Here is a 16,906-nt window from a genome sequence, read left to right on the forward strand (position 1 = left end):
CACGGGTTATATAATACAAGCAGCTTGTTGGAGCATAAAATGTTTCTGGCTTTCTCAAAAGCAATTACTTGTTTTTTTTTCCCCATACCCAGTTCTCACCTTTATGCAATAACGCATGTAGGGGCCCTAAGAGAGTGCTTAACCCCAGTAGGAAGTTACCAAAATAGTTGAGGAGTCCCAGGAACGACCGCAGCTCCGTGACTTTCTGTGGCCTGGGTGCGTTCCTGATAGCCTCTGTCTTGGCCGAATGCCGTCCGCTGCGATCTTTCTCCCTAAAAACTCCACTCTGTTGCCATGAAAACGCATTTCGACCTCTCCAGCCACAGCCTTACATGATCCAGTCGCTGGAGGACCTCCTCCAGGTTTTGTAGGTGCTCGACGGTGTCCCAACCAGTGACCAATATGTCGTCCTGAAAAACCACCGTGTGTGAGTAGGCTCTCCATGTTTCTCTGGAAGATCACTGTAGCCGACCGAATTACTGTTGTAGATGAACAATCCCTTGTGCGTGTTGATGCAGGTGAGGCCCTTCGAAGACTCCTCCAGCTCCTGCGTCATGTAGGCCGAAGTCAGGTCGAGCTTGGTGATCGTCTTGCCTTCTGCCAGCGTCGCAAATAGGTCGTCTGCCTTAGGTAGCGGGTATTGATCCTGTAGCGAGAAACGATTAATAGTTACTTTATAATCGCCGCAAATCTTGACTGTGCCATCACTTTTGAGTACTGGAACAATCGGGCTGGCCCACTCGCTGAATTCCACTGGGGAGATGATGCCCTCGCATTGCAGCCTGTCCAGCACGATTTCCACTCCTTCATCCTGTGAGGTACCGCTTGGGCCTTGTGATGAATGGGTCGTGCCTCTGGGACCAAGTGGATCCGCACCTTCGCCCCGGAAAAGTTTCCAATGCCTGGCTCAAAAAGGGAAGGAAATTTGTTCAGAACCTGGGTACGTGAGGCCTCATCGACATGTGATAGCGCTCGGATGTCATCCCAGTTCCAGCTCCTTCCAAGCAGTGTGGGGCCATCGCCCGGGACAATCCAGAGTGGCAGTTCGTGCACCATGCCCTCGTCGGTGACCTTGACCATGGCGCTGCCCAGGACAGTGATAAGCTTTTTGGTGTATGTTCTCAGTTTCGTGTGGATGAGGCTCGGAGCTGGTCTGAGTGCCTTGTTGCACCACAGTCTCTCAAACATCTTTTTACTCATCATGGATTGGCTAGCGCCAGTGTCCAGTTCCATGGCTATGGGTAAGCCATTCAGTTTTACATTTAGCATTATAGGTGGACATTTCGTCGAAATTGTGTGCACCCCATGTACTTCTGCGTCAGCCTCCTCTCTCTCAGGCTCGAAATTGCTTTGATCCACCATAGACCAATCTTCCTCTGCCACGTGGTGGTTAGCAGGTTTTGCAGAGCTTGCAGCTCGTCTGCAAGCTCGTTGGAGGTGCCCCATTGTTCCACATCTCTTGCAAACATACCCTTTGAAGCGGCATGAATAGGCTGAATGGAAGCCTCCACAACACCAACAAGGTGTGAATTGCCTTGCAGTCATCCTTTGTTGCGGACTCTGAGTCATCTGGGTCACCTGAGGTCTGCTGCCAGTTGCAGACTCGTGGTTTCTGCCCTGTACATTTCTGCTCGCAAACACAGTTCCAGTTAATTTATGAACATTGCTTGCACTTGTGTGCTGAGAGATTTGTTTGGTGTTATCACTGGTGGACATAAACACCTGTGCTATCGCAATGGTCTTACTGAGGGTCGGTGTCTCTACAGTCAAAAGTTCTCCTAGGATGGTCTCATGGCCAATGCACAGTACAGAAAAGTCTCTGAGCATTTGCTCCAGGTAGCCATCAAACTCACATTGTCCTGCAAGTCGCCTTAGCTCGGCGACGTAGCTCGCCACTTCCTGACCTTCAGATCGCTAGCACGTGTAGAATCGATACCTTGCCATCAGCACGCTCTCCCTCAGGTTAAGATGCTCCTGAACCAGTGTACACAGCTCCTCATACGACTTATCTGTAGGTTTCACCGGAGCCAGAAGATTCCTCATGAGGCTGTAGGTCGGTGCCCCGCAGACCGTGAGGAGACCGCTCTCCTTTTTGCAGCGCTTCCTTCTCCGTCCAGCTCGTTGGCTACAAAGTACTGGTCTAACCGATATAGGCTTCCCAGTCCTCACCCTCCGAGAACTTCTCCAAGATGCCCACAGTTTGCTGCATCTTTGCGTTGGATTCGTATACTTATCGGCAGTTATTGTGTTCTGAACACAGATGAGACTGCACACAGGGAGGTTAAAGTAACAGTGACCTCAGTCTTTATTAAGACACTCCAGAGTGAGGAACAGGCCTTAGGGGCCTGTGCTCGCAAGGGATGCTGGGATCCCTTGGGACTTTGGGGGATACACTCCCTGGTGGTGGTACATGGGAGTGCATGCTTTGCAGAATACACAACAGGTATCCCACCAAATTTCTAGCTCCAGGTCTTCTTTCAGTACATAGAAAGCAAGGGCTTGCCTTTGGGAGCTGGCTTTTGTGATGGGCACAAAAAAAGTCTGGAGAAACCCAAATTGTAACAAAGAGCTTGAGACCTTAAAGGAATTTGTTGTGGACAGCTTCTTCTGAACAGCACAATATTATCTCATTTTTCTGCAGTTCCAATAAATTTTCAATTTAATTTTCATTTTTTGGCAAATACCTATTCTGGGAACCTTTTGAAGTAGGCAGACACATACCCATATACACATAGATATATGTGCATGTGTGTTTATCTAAGTATGCATTATATATATGTTCTCGAATGTAGGACGGGATATTGTTTTTCAAACAGCTGAGCTGATTATTTTGTGATCCAAACTTTGAATTTATTTAAATGTGTGGTGATTGAGATCTGTTCATTTTTCTATTTTATTGGCTTTGAGATTTTTTAACAGTGGCCTGTCTTGTCGAGGTATTTTGCAGCTCTATGCAGTGACTGGAGAAAAGATAAAAAATGCACTGATTTGGATGCTTGATGAGATCATGTTGTGTGATTTACCATGTTGTTTTTTTATTTAAAAACCGATTTGGTGCCACCAGGACTTTTAGCCGGAATCTTGCCAGTGCTCAGAGAGCAGGTTTGGAGGCAGGTCCGACATCAAAATCTAAAAGATTTACAGCGGGGTAGGATCCCGCTCTGAACCCACCTCCTTGTTAATTTCCCAAATGCTGGCTCTGTTGCGTTTTGCAGACCTGGCATTAAGCAACGGATCAGGTAATTGAAATACTTAAGAAGTTGTTTAAAGGTATTTAAGCAGCATTTTACTGACGATTTTTCCACGAGGCTCACGGCCCTCGGGGATCATGTAGATAAGTATGTCAGGTTTTCAACGACTCTTCATTGGTTTGAATAGGTGACAACTGCAAAAGTGGTACAAAAGCTGCCATTTCACAGCTGCTTACTTTCCAATTTCAGAAGCTGTAGCCTTCAGTATCTGGAAGAGAATTTTCATGCTTATGAAATTTGGAAGTCTTTGTAGTAAACTCTCTATTCACAGTCACCTCCTTGGAAGAACATATCTCACCACTGACAGATTGCTTCTGTCATCTCAACTTCAGCTGCCATATCTATCATCAGAATGGACACAATTTATGCTCTCTTACCAGAATCTAATGACGACCAGACACAGGAGCAGCAGAACCATCTACACCAGCAGCAGCAACAACAAGAGCGCCAACCTTCCCCTGAACCACCTGATGCTGCACAGGGCTGCACCGCACCTCACCTGAGGCAGAGGATGAGCTTCCTCAACATGACGGAGCAGTAGTGCCAAAGGAGGTTCAGACTGTCGCACCAGGTCGTTGCAGACATTTGCACATTGCTGGAGCCAGTCCTGCAGCCCAGAGGAAGGGGTGGACCAGTGGCTATCCAAGTCACCCTTGCCCTCAACTTCTTCGCCACAGGCTCCTTCCAGGCATCTGCAGCAGACATTTGTGGCATTTTGCAGTCGGCTGCCCACAGATGCATCACACAGGTCACCGATGCCCTCTTTAACAAGTCGGTCAATTATATCCTTTTTGTCACTGATGAAGCTGGTGTCAATGAGCAGACACTTGGCTTTGCCACTCTCTCTGGCTTCCCACAGGACCAGGCCATCATTGACTGCACACACGTGGCCATCAGGGAACGCCATCACAACCAGTGGTATTTGTTAACCGCAAGGGCTTCCATCCCTCAACGTCCAGCTGGTCTGCAACCACAGGAAGATTATTATACATGTGTGCGCCAAGTTCCTTGGCTGGTGCCATGATTCTTACATCCTGCAACGGTCCACCGTCCCTCAGCTCTTCGCTCCGCCAAACAGTTTTTCCAGCTGGCTGCTTGGTGACAAGGGCTACCCCCTCGAGACCTGGCTCAAGACACCTTTGAGGAGGCCAACAAATGAGGCTGAGGGATGATATAATCAAAGCCACATCTCGACGAGACATGTCATCAATCAAACAACAGGCTTGCTGAAAATGGACTTCAGGTGCCTCAACAAATCTGGAGGAGACCTTCAGTACGTAACAGCCAGGGTCTCCAGAATAGTCGTGGTCTGCTGCGCTCTCCACAACATAGTGCAGCAGCAAGGATTAGCGCTGGATGAGGAAGACTGAGTAGAACGCACAGCCTCATCGAAGGAGGAGGAGGAGCAACGTGGTTGCAAACGAGGATGACAAAGACCTGGAGGAGCCGGCGGTGCCATTGCGACCAGTACGTGAGTACATTGCTGCTCGTCAGCCAGAAATGCCCTAATCAGTGCCAGATTTAACTAACTTTATGCAGCTCAGACATGTGGCTGCCACAGGCGTGCACAGGTTGGCATCACCCCATACTAACACCATAGAGTAGTCAAACAATGATAGTCCCTTGTTTTCATCCTCACCACCATTGCTGAATGTCAAATGAGCCCTGACCGTTCAGTCTGCCACTTTCATTTGAGCGCACACATTTGGCAATGACTGCAAAGTGTGACAAATAACTGATTTATTAGCAGTATTTCCTATAATATAAATATTACAGTCATGATGATAAAGACACCCTTGTGACTATTTGTGTGGGATCTTTCTTTTTCGGGGGCTTCTACGTGGTGCTACCCCTGTAGCTTCAGCAAAGATGGAGGCAGCCTCCTCACCTCCCTGCTGTGCCTGCTTAGATGCCATTGGCCGTCGTCCTCTGGGTTTTGGAGCCTGTGAGGGCCCCACCAAAGTCTGCTCCTCCGGCGACTGTGTAGGGTGCAGACTTGGCCATCACTGTCCAAGGAGGCATCTGGGCTTTGACCGAGGGGTTGGCAAGGGGTGGAGGTCTGAGCACGTGGAGAGGGGCACCCACTTCCATGTCCCCTCTCACCAGCATCCCTCTCATGGGCCACCCGCACTTCCCTGCTAGCAAGTAGCTGGAGAGCCCCTTGATGTACTTAATTGGACCATGAGGGCCCACATCTATACCGGTATCCCTCCGACAAAGGATGTCTATGAACTTCTAGTTTCTCTGCTCCATAGATGCTCATCTATTTTGAAGTGAAACCATGTTCTCTTGAGACTGGTACAGTGTTTCCTTCAGGCAGATGGCCATCCTATCCATGGAGGAAGCTATAATTGCCAGTGACTGCACCACGGTGGTGCTCATGTTGGAGAAGAACTACTCTATTCTCTGCACACTCGCAGTCACCGCGGTTGCAAAACCAGTCGTAGCCTCCTGCAGTTGTTCCTGCAGCTCCAGGATCGCCCTCTTCCTGGATGGCTCCTGAGACTCAGCGTCTGCATGCAGCTGAGCAGAGCGAGAAGACTCCTGCGCCCTCCAACGAGGATCTGTCCTTGATGGACCTGTGCAAAGACATCAGTTACATATACAAGATGTCAACTGGAGACACATACCATTATCCACTTAATAGGCATTCATTTTCTGTTCATATAAGACCCCATATGAGTTGTAAAGTCCTTACTCGACAGTATGAAACCACACGAGGCACATTCTGGGAACAAGGTCACTTTGTGACCATAACTCTTTATTCACAGGACTCCAAGTGATGATCCTGTGTGGGACCTCCCTTTTTATACCTGTGTGATCAGGTAAGGAGTGTCTCCTACAAGTTCACCCCTTGTAGTCAAGGTGTGCATCTAGGTTGAGTACAAGTATACAGTAATACAGTGGTGTTACATGTGGTTACATACATGACATCACCTCCCCCCCCCCCCCCCCCAAAGTCTTATTGGGATCATAGGTTTAGTCTTTCAGGTGGTCTACGCTCCCTCGTGGAGCGCCGCAGTTGGGGCTCTGGTTGTTGGACACTGATGTGAGTGTCTTTCACCTGTGGTAATTCCGGCCTGTCCAGGCTGACCGCAGGGACTGTGCATTCTTCTGATTGCTCTTGTTGCTCGTTCACAGGTGGTGTTGTGAGCTCCATCTCATGGTCTTCTTCAGGTTCCTCCGTGTCGATGCTGAACCTTTTTTTTTACTTGGTCCAGATGCTTATGGCATATCTGACCATTGTTGAGTTTTACCACGATGACCCTATTCCCCTCTTTGTCAATTACAGTGCCCTCAAGCCAATTGGGCCCCATGGAATGATTGAGGACGAATACAGGATCATTTATTTCTATACATCTCCCCCTCGCATTACGGTCATGGGACTCATTTTGTGACCTGCGCTTGCCCTCAACTATGTCGGTCAGGACTGGGTGAATGAGGGTCAACCGAGTTTTGAGTGTCTGTTTCATTTGTAGCTCTGTGGACGGGAGTGCGGTCGGGATCTATAGGCCAGCAGGAGGCGCGATAGGCAGCATTGTAGGGAGGGTCCTTGAATCCTGAGCATACCTTGTTTAATGATTTGGACCGTACGTTCTGCCTGGCCATTGGAGGCCGGCTTGAATGGCGCAGTCCTGACGTGGTTGATGCCATTGCCCGACATAAATTCTCGGAATTCGTAGCTTGTGAAACATGGGCCATTATCACTAACCAGGATGTCTGGCAAGCCATGGGTTGCAAAGATCGCATGGAAGCTTTCCACGGTGGTGGACGACATGCATGAATTCAGAATGATGCACTTGATCCATTTCGAGTATGCATCTACCACAATAAGGAACATCTTACCCATGAACGGGCCCGCGTAGTCAACATGAATGCATGACCATGGCCTGGTGGGCCAGGGCCACGGGCTGAGCGGGGCCTCCTGGGGGCATTACTCAACTGGACACATGTCGTGCACCTACGAACACAGTGTTCCAGGTCTGAATCAATTCCAGGCCACCAAACGTGTGACCGGGCAATGGCCTTCATCAGCACAATGCCTGGGTGCTCGCTGTGGAGTTCCCTGATGAATGCCTCCCTGCCCTTCTGGGGCATAACTACCCGGCTGCCCCATAGTAGGCAGTCAGCTTGGATGGAGAGCTCATCCATCCGTCTGTGGAACGGTCTGACCTCCTCAGGGCATGCTCCGTGTGCAGGCGCCCAATCCCCAGTCAGGACACATTTCTTAATCAGGGATAGGAGGGGATCTCTGTTTGTCCAGATTTTGATCTGGCGGACTGTGATGGGGGAGCCTGCATTGTTAAAGGCATCGACGGCCATGACCATCTCAGCGCTTCGCTCAGCTGCCTCCTCAGTGGTGGCCAGCGCAATTTTCAGTGCCGGGCCGGTGCCGGATGGAGTAGTCATAAGCAGCCAGCGTGAGAGCCCATCGCTGTATGCGAGCTGATGCATTGGCATTGATAGCCTTGCTGTCTGACAACAGGGATGTTAATGGCTTGTGGTCCATCTCTAATTCAAACTTCCTATCATAAAGGTACTGATGCATTTTTTTTACACCATAGACACATGCAAGCGATTCCTTCTTGACCATGCCATATCCCCGTTCTGCTTGAGAGCGCGACCTGGAGGCATAAGCTACAGGTTGTAGCTGACCCTCAGCAATGCCCTGCTGCAACACGCACCCAACCCCATAGGACGATGCATCGCATGTAAGAACCAATTTTTTACAGGGGTCGTACAGGGTCAACAACTTGTTTGAACAAAGTAGGTTTTGCGCCCGATCAAAAGCCCGTTCCTGACAGTCCCCCCAAAACCAATCGCAACCCTTACGCAGGAGCGCGTGTAGCGGCTCCAACAACGTGCTCAAGTTCAGCAGAAAGTTCCCGAAATAGTTCAACAGTCCCAGGAATGAACGCAACTCTGATGTGTTGCAGGGCCTGGGTGATTGTCGAATCGCCTCTGTTTTGGATTCGGTGGGCCGAATCCCATCTGCAGAACCCTCCTGCCCGGAAACTCAACCTCAGGGGCTAAGAACACACATTTAGACTTCTTGAGTCGCAGGCCTAACCGCTCCAGTCAGCGTAGCACCTTATCCAGGTTGTGAAGGTGTTCCTCGGTGTCTCGACCCGTGATGAGGATGTCGTCCTGGAATACGATCGTTCCAGGAATGGATGTAAGCAGGCTTTCCATGTTTCGTTGAAAAATCGCAGCCACTGATCGAATGCCAAATGAGCACCTGTTATAGACTTATGCGTGGTGATGGTGGTCAGTAGTTTAGATTCGTCGGCCAGTTCCTGGGTCATATAGGCTGAAGTGAGGTCCAACTTGGTAAACAGCTTGCCGCCTGCCAGCGTGGCGAGAAGGTCCTCCGCTCTCGGGAGTGAGTATTGGTCTTGTAGGGACACCCGATTGATGGTGGCCTTGTAGTCGCCACAGATCCTGACAGAGCCATCCACTTTTAGGACGGGAACGATGGGGCTCGCCCAGTCGCTGAATTCAACAGGCGAGATGATGCCCTCTCTCAACAGCCAATCCAATTCGCTCTCGATCTTTTCCCGCATCACATACGGCACCGTTCTGGCTTTGTGGTGCACTGGCCTGGCGTCCGAGGTGATGTGTATCCTTACTTTAGTGCCTTTGAAAGTCCGACGCCAGGTTGGAATAGTGAATCGAATTGTTGCAGAACTTGTAAGCACGAACTTCGCTCCACAGATGACATTGCGTGAACATCCTCCCATTTCCAGTTCATCTCAGCTAACCAGCTCCTCCCCAACACTGCGGGACCATTGCCCGGGACAATCCAGAGCGGCAGCCGATTCACTAACCCGTTGTGTGTGACAGCCATCATTGCACTGCCTAGCACCGGAATGATTTCTTTAGTGTAAGTCCGTAATTGTGTCTCAACACGTTCTAATTTTGGTCTACTAGCTTTAAATGGCCATAGCTTCTCAAGTTGCTGAACGCCCATGTGTGACTGGCTGGCCCCAGTGTCCAGCTCCATGCATACAGGGATACCATTTAACAAAACCCTCTTCATCATGGGTGGCATTTTGGTGTATGAACTGTGAATATTCACCGCATGGACCCGCTGAACCTCAGCGTCCATCGATTTGCCCCAAAAGTCATCCTGTCTCAAAGAACCCTCTTCTGGTCCATCCGCCTCATATATTCGTCTGGCTGCAGGCTTCCTGCACATTCGAGCTAAGTGGCTACTGAGATTGCAGTTCCTGCAGACAAACTGTTGAAACCTGCAAAATCTAGCTGAGTGTTTACCCCCACACCTCCAGCATGTTAAAGTTTCCATTGTTGGGAACAAAGGGACTATGGCTAGACATTCCGCGTTGACTGTCCCTTGGACTGCTCTTAAGTACCCTATTAGTGGGTGTCAATGGCCCCATCCCAGGCCGCGTTGTCCGCTGTGATGGCGTGAATGTCCGTTCAGCCTGCCATTATCTCTGTTGAAGTCCTATTCTGGGGTCTATTGCTGCCTGGGGGGTGTCGAACTGCCCCTGCCTGCCTGCAGGGCTCTGAGCCGCATTGATGATGTTGACTCCCTGATCCATCGCCGCATTAGAGGCAGAATTGCGTGCGTATATTATTTTCATCTCTTCCTCCCCCGCCATGAAAGTTTGAGCTAGCAACGCCGCTTCCAAGGTCAGATCCTTGGTCTCAATTAATTTGCGGAAAATCCCCGCATGACCGATGCCCTCGATAAAGAAGTGCCTCAGCATCTCCCCTCTGCAGGCGTCTGTGAACTTACAGAGGCTGGCCAAACGCCGGAGGTCCGCTACGAAGTCCGGTATACTCTGTCCTTCCTGATGTCGGTGGGTGTAGAATCTGTGTCGGGCCATATGTATGCTACTCGCCGGTGCTCCCCGATCAATTTGTTAAGTTCTTCAAAGGTTTTGTCCATCGGCTTTTCGGGTGCTAGTAAGTCCTTCATGAGCGCGTAAGTCTTTGGTCCGCAGCTGGTCAAAAGATGAGCCCTTCGCTTGTCGGCCGCTGCATCCCCCAGCCATTCTTTCGTAACGAAGCTTTGCTGAAGCCTCTCGACAAAATCGTCCCAGTCTTCCGCAACACAGTACCGTTCCTCTGTGCTATCGGTGGCCATTCTCGTGGGTCATGAATTCCCGTTTCTCATCGCCAGTGTAAAGTCCTTACTCTACAGTATGAAACCACACAAGGCACATTCTGGGAACAAGGTCACTCTGTGACCTTAACTCTTTATTCACAGGACTCAAAGTGATGACCCTGCGTGGGACCTCTCTTTTTATACCTGTGTGATCAGGTAAGGAGTGTCTCCCACAAGTTCACCCCTTGTGGTCAAGGTGTGCATCTAGGTTGAGTGTATACAGTAATACAGTGGTGTTACATTGTGGTTACATACATGACATGAGTGACAGATAAAAGACATGCAATTGTATAGAAAATAATTCTGTCACCAGTTTCTCCTAATGAGCCCTTCTCTCTGTCCCTCACTTCCGGCAGGTCCACCACTCCAGCAATCTCCAGTGCTGCCTCCTCTGCAATCATCAAATATGACATGGCATGTTGAGGGCCATTCTCTCTCTCTCTCTCCCTTTTATTGAGGGCTATCTTCACCTACAAGGTGGGAAAGAAGAGAAGGTTGAATGAGAGTGATGGAATGAGTAAGGAATGGAATGGGATAGAGCTTTACAGGGAGACTTTGATGGAGTGGCTTGGCGAAACCAAGTCGCCTCCTTTTGTGCTGTTCGTGGCTGTCATTGCATCACGGTAAGGCTGAGTGTGAGGGGTGCATAGTAAGATGGAGACTTGATAATGTAGATAGAGAGAGAGGGATGGATGAAGGTCCAAGGGATGTTGGGGAGAGTAACATTGTATAGGAGTAGGGTTGGCAATGCAGTGTGGTGGGAATGTGATGACAGGCACAGCAGCATCAAGGTAAGTGTGGCTTTATACACACTTTTCCTGATCTTAGAAGATCACTAAACCTCTGGGTGCAATGCCACTACTGACATCCCCGTTATCTCCTGCCTATCTGCAGCCACACTGCCTTCATCTGCTGGGGAGGCCTCTTCCTGCCGTCCACAGGGAAGAGAACCTCCCTGCATGCCCTCACGTCCTCCAGAAGATGATGGAGGGAATTATCAGCGAGTCGAGGTGCTGCTCTTTGGCGCTGTGAGCTCATGTTGCAGACCTGCACACACTACCAGCAATGAAATAGCAAGTGACAGCAAATGGCCCCTTTAAATATACAGGCAAGAATCACATCATCAGGTGACGTCACCAGAACCGCACCTTTTAATTGAAAGAAAGAAAGAAGAAACAAAGACTTGGATTTATATAGCGTCTTTCACGACCACCGGATATCTCAAATGCTGTACAGCCAATGAAGTACTTTTGGAGTGTAGTCACTGTTACAATGTAGGAAACGCGGCAGCTCCCACAAACAGCAATGTGATAACGACCAGATAATTCTATGTTAATTGAGGGATAAATATTGGCCAGAACACCAGGAGTAGCTCCCCTGCTCCTCTTCGAAATAGTGGCATGGGATCTTTTACATCCACCTGAGGAGCCTCAGTTGAAAGATGGCACCTCCAAAAGTGCAGCGCTCCCTCACCACTGCACTGCAGTGTCAGCCTAGATTTTTGTGCTCAAGTCCCTGGAGGGGGGACTTGAATCCACAACCTTCTGACTCAGGTGAGAGTGTTACTCGCTGAGCTACAGCTGACACGTGAGGAAAGTTCACTGTGGAGGACGATGGTGGGGACGAGGAATTACTGCAGCTCAGAATAGTTGTGGAGAGGGCGGCCAACAAGAACCTAAATCTCTCTTCCACCTGGCCCCTTTACAGTTCAAAGGATTTTTTTATATTGATCACTCTGGGCTGAGCAGAGTTCCAATATTCTGGACTCCCGATTAACATTGGGTTGGGGGATTCCCGATTTCACATTGGGACCAATGGCTGCAACAAGGCTGAACTTGGGCCGGGAAATGTGCAGGACGGGCCTAACGAGGCCCATTATGGGAAGATCTTTTTCACCGGGATCAACGCAGCAGCGGGGTGGTCCCTCGCCGTCCTCTCCTGCCTTGAAGCCGCCCAGGTAGGGGAAATCCCGGCCTTTAATTGTTTACATTTCTAGGGGCATTCTAAAGTAGGGGCATTCTAAAGTAACAGCATTGAATTTTACTGAGTATGATTTGTACCCCGTGTACACTTTTACTTGAGGGTATGAATCCTTCTATTTCCTCCCCAGTCCTCCTGGTCCAAACATAGAGAGCAGATGAGCAATTAACCTGCTACCAGTCCTCCACCATTACCACTCTGAGCTTGCTGCTAGACCTTGTGTCCTGGAAAAAACACATCTGCTGATTTTCCAGTGCGCATGGGGGAATTGCTAAACTTTTAGTCAGTGCCTTCCCACAGAATTGTGGAATTGGACTGGAGTTTTCCCTACTGTGGTACTGTTGGTGGTATAACTTCTTGCATTGTACTCAAAATAAATATTTTTAAAAGAATCATTGGAATGTGACACAGTCGGTTTCTGAGTCGAGACTAGGTGTTTGCCAACAAGGAGATGAAGAAATTGGGGAGCAGATTAAACTATGTAGGCTAGATTTTTCGACACTTCAATGCCGGTGTTAAAATAACATCAATTTGGAAAATCTAGGCTTGCGTGTTTTCTTGTTGGATCAAGAATGGCATCAATTAAAGTCTGGCAGCAGGTTGATAATCTGCTCATCAAACAAAGGTGGTGTAGGAGAAGGAGGAGGAGAAGAGAAAGGAGAAGCATTAAAAATAGTTTACCAAAAATCATTGTAACTGGAAAATTGACCGAGGTTTTTGCTACGGTTGCGTATAGAGGATCGCGGTTTCTTCATTGTTAAAGCACAAAATAATTGCTGCACTAGAACTTTATAACCTTCAGCGTTAACCCATTCAGAACTTCAGCAGCATTTCACTAAATTCAGAACATTTTTTTGCTGTTTTAGCCTTTCATAAATCAACACGTCTGAATTTGCTGTGTACATTTATCAAATTGAGTTTTTTTTAGCTAATTATGGGAATCGGTTTTGCAGGTGTGATACAAAAGAAAAGCTGAGAAGATATTTTAGATTGTGAAAAGTTAAATACTTTGGCATTGAGAGCAATACAATCAGACACAATTGTTTTACAATGAAAACAGTAACAGTTGAAGTATAAAGTGACAGCTGATCTGGAAACTATTTGCAACAATTTTTTATAAAGCCATCTGGTTAAAATGTTTCACCACAAACATTCTTAAAGTCTGTGGGAAAATCTATTCACTTATCCTTTGGAAAAATCCAGCAATAGGTACTCTGTACTGAATGAAAACTGGCTACCCCACAGGAGGCTAAAGTCTTGAAGACTTCAACAACCATATATTTTCGATGGAATTAGCACATTTTGGACTCAATTTTCCTCTTTGCCGATTTTTGGCGCCCAGGAGGATTAACGGTTGAATTTTGTTGTGCCCAATTGTGCCGGAAAGAAAAGTTGGAACTTTCGCCAAAGTAAAATTTAATTTTGCCGCTACGGTACCCAAAGTTAAATCTGGGAGTGGAGCTTCAAGTCTGTGCCAAAAGCTAAGGTTGCCAGGTGATGAGACACGCACTGAGGGAGGTTACCAGGGTAACGAGCGACACTGAGAGCTGAAGCTCCCTCTGTGAGTTGAAGTTCCACGGCCAGGGCTTGTAGTGGCGGGAGGGATGGGCGCCATTCGACCCAGGGTTGAAGCGGGGGTGGGGGGGGGGCGGCCGGGGAGGTAGGTCCTTTCGGCTGGGATTGCAGCGGGAGCGGGGAGCCAACACCAAAACAAGTAAGTAATCTTTAATGTAAAGAGATGAAAAAAGAACGTACTTTAACGATAATTATAAACTATCTTTATGAGCAAGACTAAACTGCAAACAAACAGCTCCGATACAGACCTGAGCACTGATTTTTTTTAACTTAACGGAGGGTTTTTCTGATCAGTACTTAAGGCCACTCTGCGCCATCCTTCATAAAATCGGTGATGGGGAAAATCGCTTAAATGGCCTAAAACAGGCAAAACGGCATGGAAATCAGTTTTCACCCAGACCTGCGCCAAAAATTCCGCCGCTGACATTTGCCGTCAGCGTACAAACTTTGAGGAAAGTTACAAAATCAAGATTGCTCAAAAAAAATCAGTGGACGCCAAAAAAACGGCGCTCACTGGTGGCGAAAATTGAGCCCTTTGTACCTTCTCCTTTCAAAGCCAATGGCCAATGATCTTTATTGATGGGCATCGGGCAGGTAGTGGGCAGAGCAATCATACCACCCGCCTGATGTCTTCAGCGTGAGACTCAAATCATTTTGATGCTCATGCCTCATTTCCATCTGATTGATGTGGTGAACCAGCGCACACAGGTAGCTCATCGGTCATGGGGAGCCTCGGGAAAGACGATGGGTCCTCTGCAGAGCCAAACCAGAGGTTGGAACTTAAAGGAGGCGGGCGGCAATCACGAGAATGGGAGAGACCGACAGTGAGTGCGTCGATTTTTGTGGGCCGGGGCGAGCAGCAAAGCTTCTCTTGATACTTTAAAAATTGAAGCATATCATTTTTGCGAGCAGCCTGCAGCAATCACTTAAGAACCGCTAGTTAGGCCACTCTATGCCTACTACCAGACCATGTGCAGGACACACTTTGCCCATTAGTACCTGAAAATTGCATTGCAGTACCAAGTATGTTGGAGAACCCCAATTTGCACATCTTAATGAAGTGCCCGACTGAAACAGGTAGATGCTCTGGCCATCCATTTCTAGGACCAGTTGGAAATGGCGCGGGATGAGTGGGAATGGGGGGAGTAAGTCAACTAACACACTTTTCGGAACACTTCCACTCCTTTCTCAACCAGCAGAGGCAATGAAGGTTGGCTCCATACTCTTTTACTGTATGTACCTACAGCTGCTTTTGTTATGTATTAATTTGTTTTGCATGCTTTCACATATTTTTCTACTAAACTGAAATTAAAGATTTCATCTGAATGGAGTACTGTTTAAATACTGTTTAGTCAGAAACTGCATTTGGTTTTATTTTCTTTAAATGTATAAAGCCTTCATGTCTATCCAGCGAGCTGATTTATGGTCTTTAAATAAAGATGTCTCAGTCTTTTGAAATCATTTTTGTAATCCATTAGCTCAATAATATTTTGGCTCACATCGAAGTGATGGCAGACAAACCTGTCATTTAAAAGGGGTGGAGTTAGTTAATTTGAAAGTAACTTGAAAATATCCTTGGGATGGTGGGGCTGTTCTACAGGGAGTGATCTGCTTAATTCCTTTCCCAAAAGACCTATAAATTTCAGGTTCAAGACCAGTTTAAATTTGACCTCAGTTACCTCTGTCAGATCTGACGAAAGGTCATCAACCTGAAATGTTGGCCCAGAAATTGTGGGCGGGGGCTTCCTGTGGGTGGATGCCTCCGACCAAAATTGTTTTTACGAAAGTATCTGGTGGTCCCGGAGGAACGTAGACTTGCGCTCCGAGACCTCCATTCGAAACCCAGCATAGGGGCCCACGTATTTCCAGGGGCGTATGTGCAGCCTGGGATCACGTGGGCCGGACCAACCAATGAAAGTGGCGTATCCCCATTCACAATAATGGTGATGTCCGTTTGTACGGGGTCTCTACGGGTGCATGCGCACATCGTACGCACCCGTAGAGACCGCAATTTGTGGCCTGTTAAATCTGTTTCTCTCTTCACAGGTGCTTCCTGACCTGCTGAGTGTTTCTACCGTTTTCTGTTTTTATTTCTGTCGGATATTTTGCTTTAGCTAATCTGCTGGCTCGGAGCTCCTTTCATAAATGGGTGTCCTTGTGCATGAATCAGAGTTAACATAGAGGTACAGCAAGCAATCAGGAAAGCAAATGGTATGTTAGCCTTTATTACAAAGGGATTAGAATATGAGTAAAAAAGTCTTGCTGCAATTATATAGGGCCTTGGTGAGACCACACCTGGACGACTATGTACAGTTTTGGTCTCCTTACCTAAGGAAGGAGTGACTTACCTTAGAGGGAGTCCAACATAGGTTTACTAGACTGATTCCAGGAATGAGGGGATTGTCCTATGAGGAGAGATTGAGTAGACTAGGCCTATATTCTCTGAAGTTTAGAAGAATGGGAGGTGGTCTCATTGAAACATATAAAATTCTTAAGGGGCTTGACCGGGTAGATGCTGGGATGATGTTTCCCCTGGTTGGTGAGTCGAGAACTAGGGCCAGAATAAGGCATTGGCCATTTAGGACTGAGATGAGGAGAAATTTCTTCAATGAAAGGGTTGTGAATCTTTGGAATTCTTAACCTCAGAGAACTGTGGATGCTCAGTCATAGAGTATATTCAAGACAGAGTTTGATAGATTTTTGGATACTAAGGGAATCAAGAGATATGTGGATAGTGTGGGAAGGTGGAGTTGAGCTAAAAGATCAGCTATGATCTTATTGAATGGTGGAGAAGGTTCGAAGGGCCATATGGCCTACTTCTGCTCCTTTTTCTTATGTTCGTATGTTCTTAGTGATTTTCCTCCTCATTGAGAATAAAAAAATGTAGCTAATCAAATCTACCGACTTGAATTGCCTGCTGGCACCGTTGTCCACAGAGCACTGCCAATAATGGTCATCGGAAAGA

This window comes from Pristiophorus japonicus, chromosome 13 (genome assembly GCF_044704955.1).
Source record: "Pristiophorus japonicus isolate sPriJap1 chromosome 13, sPriJap1.hap1, whole genome shotgun sequence".
Taxonomy (NCBI): Eukaryota; Metazoa; Chordata; class Chondrichthyes; family Pristiophoridae; genus Pristiophorus; species Pristiophorus japonicus.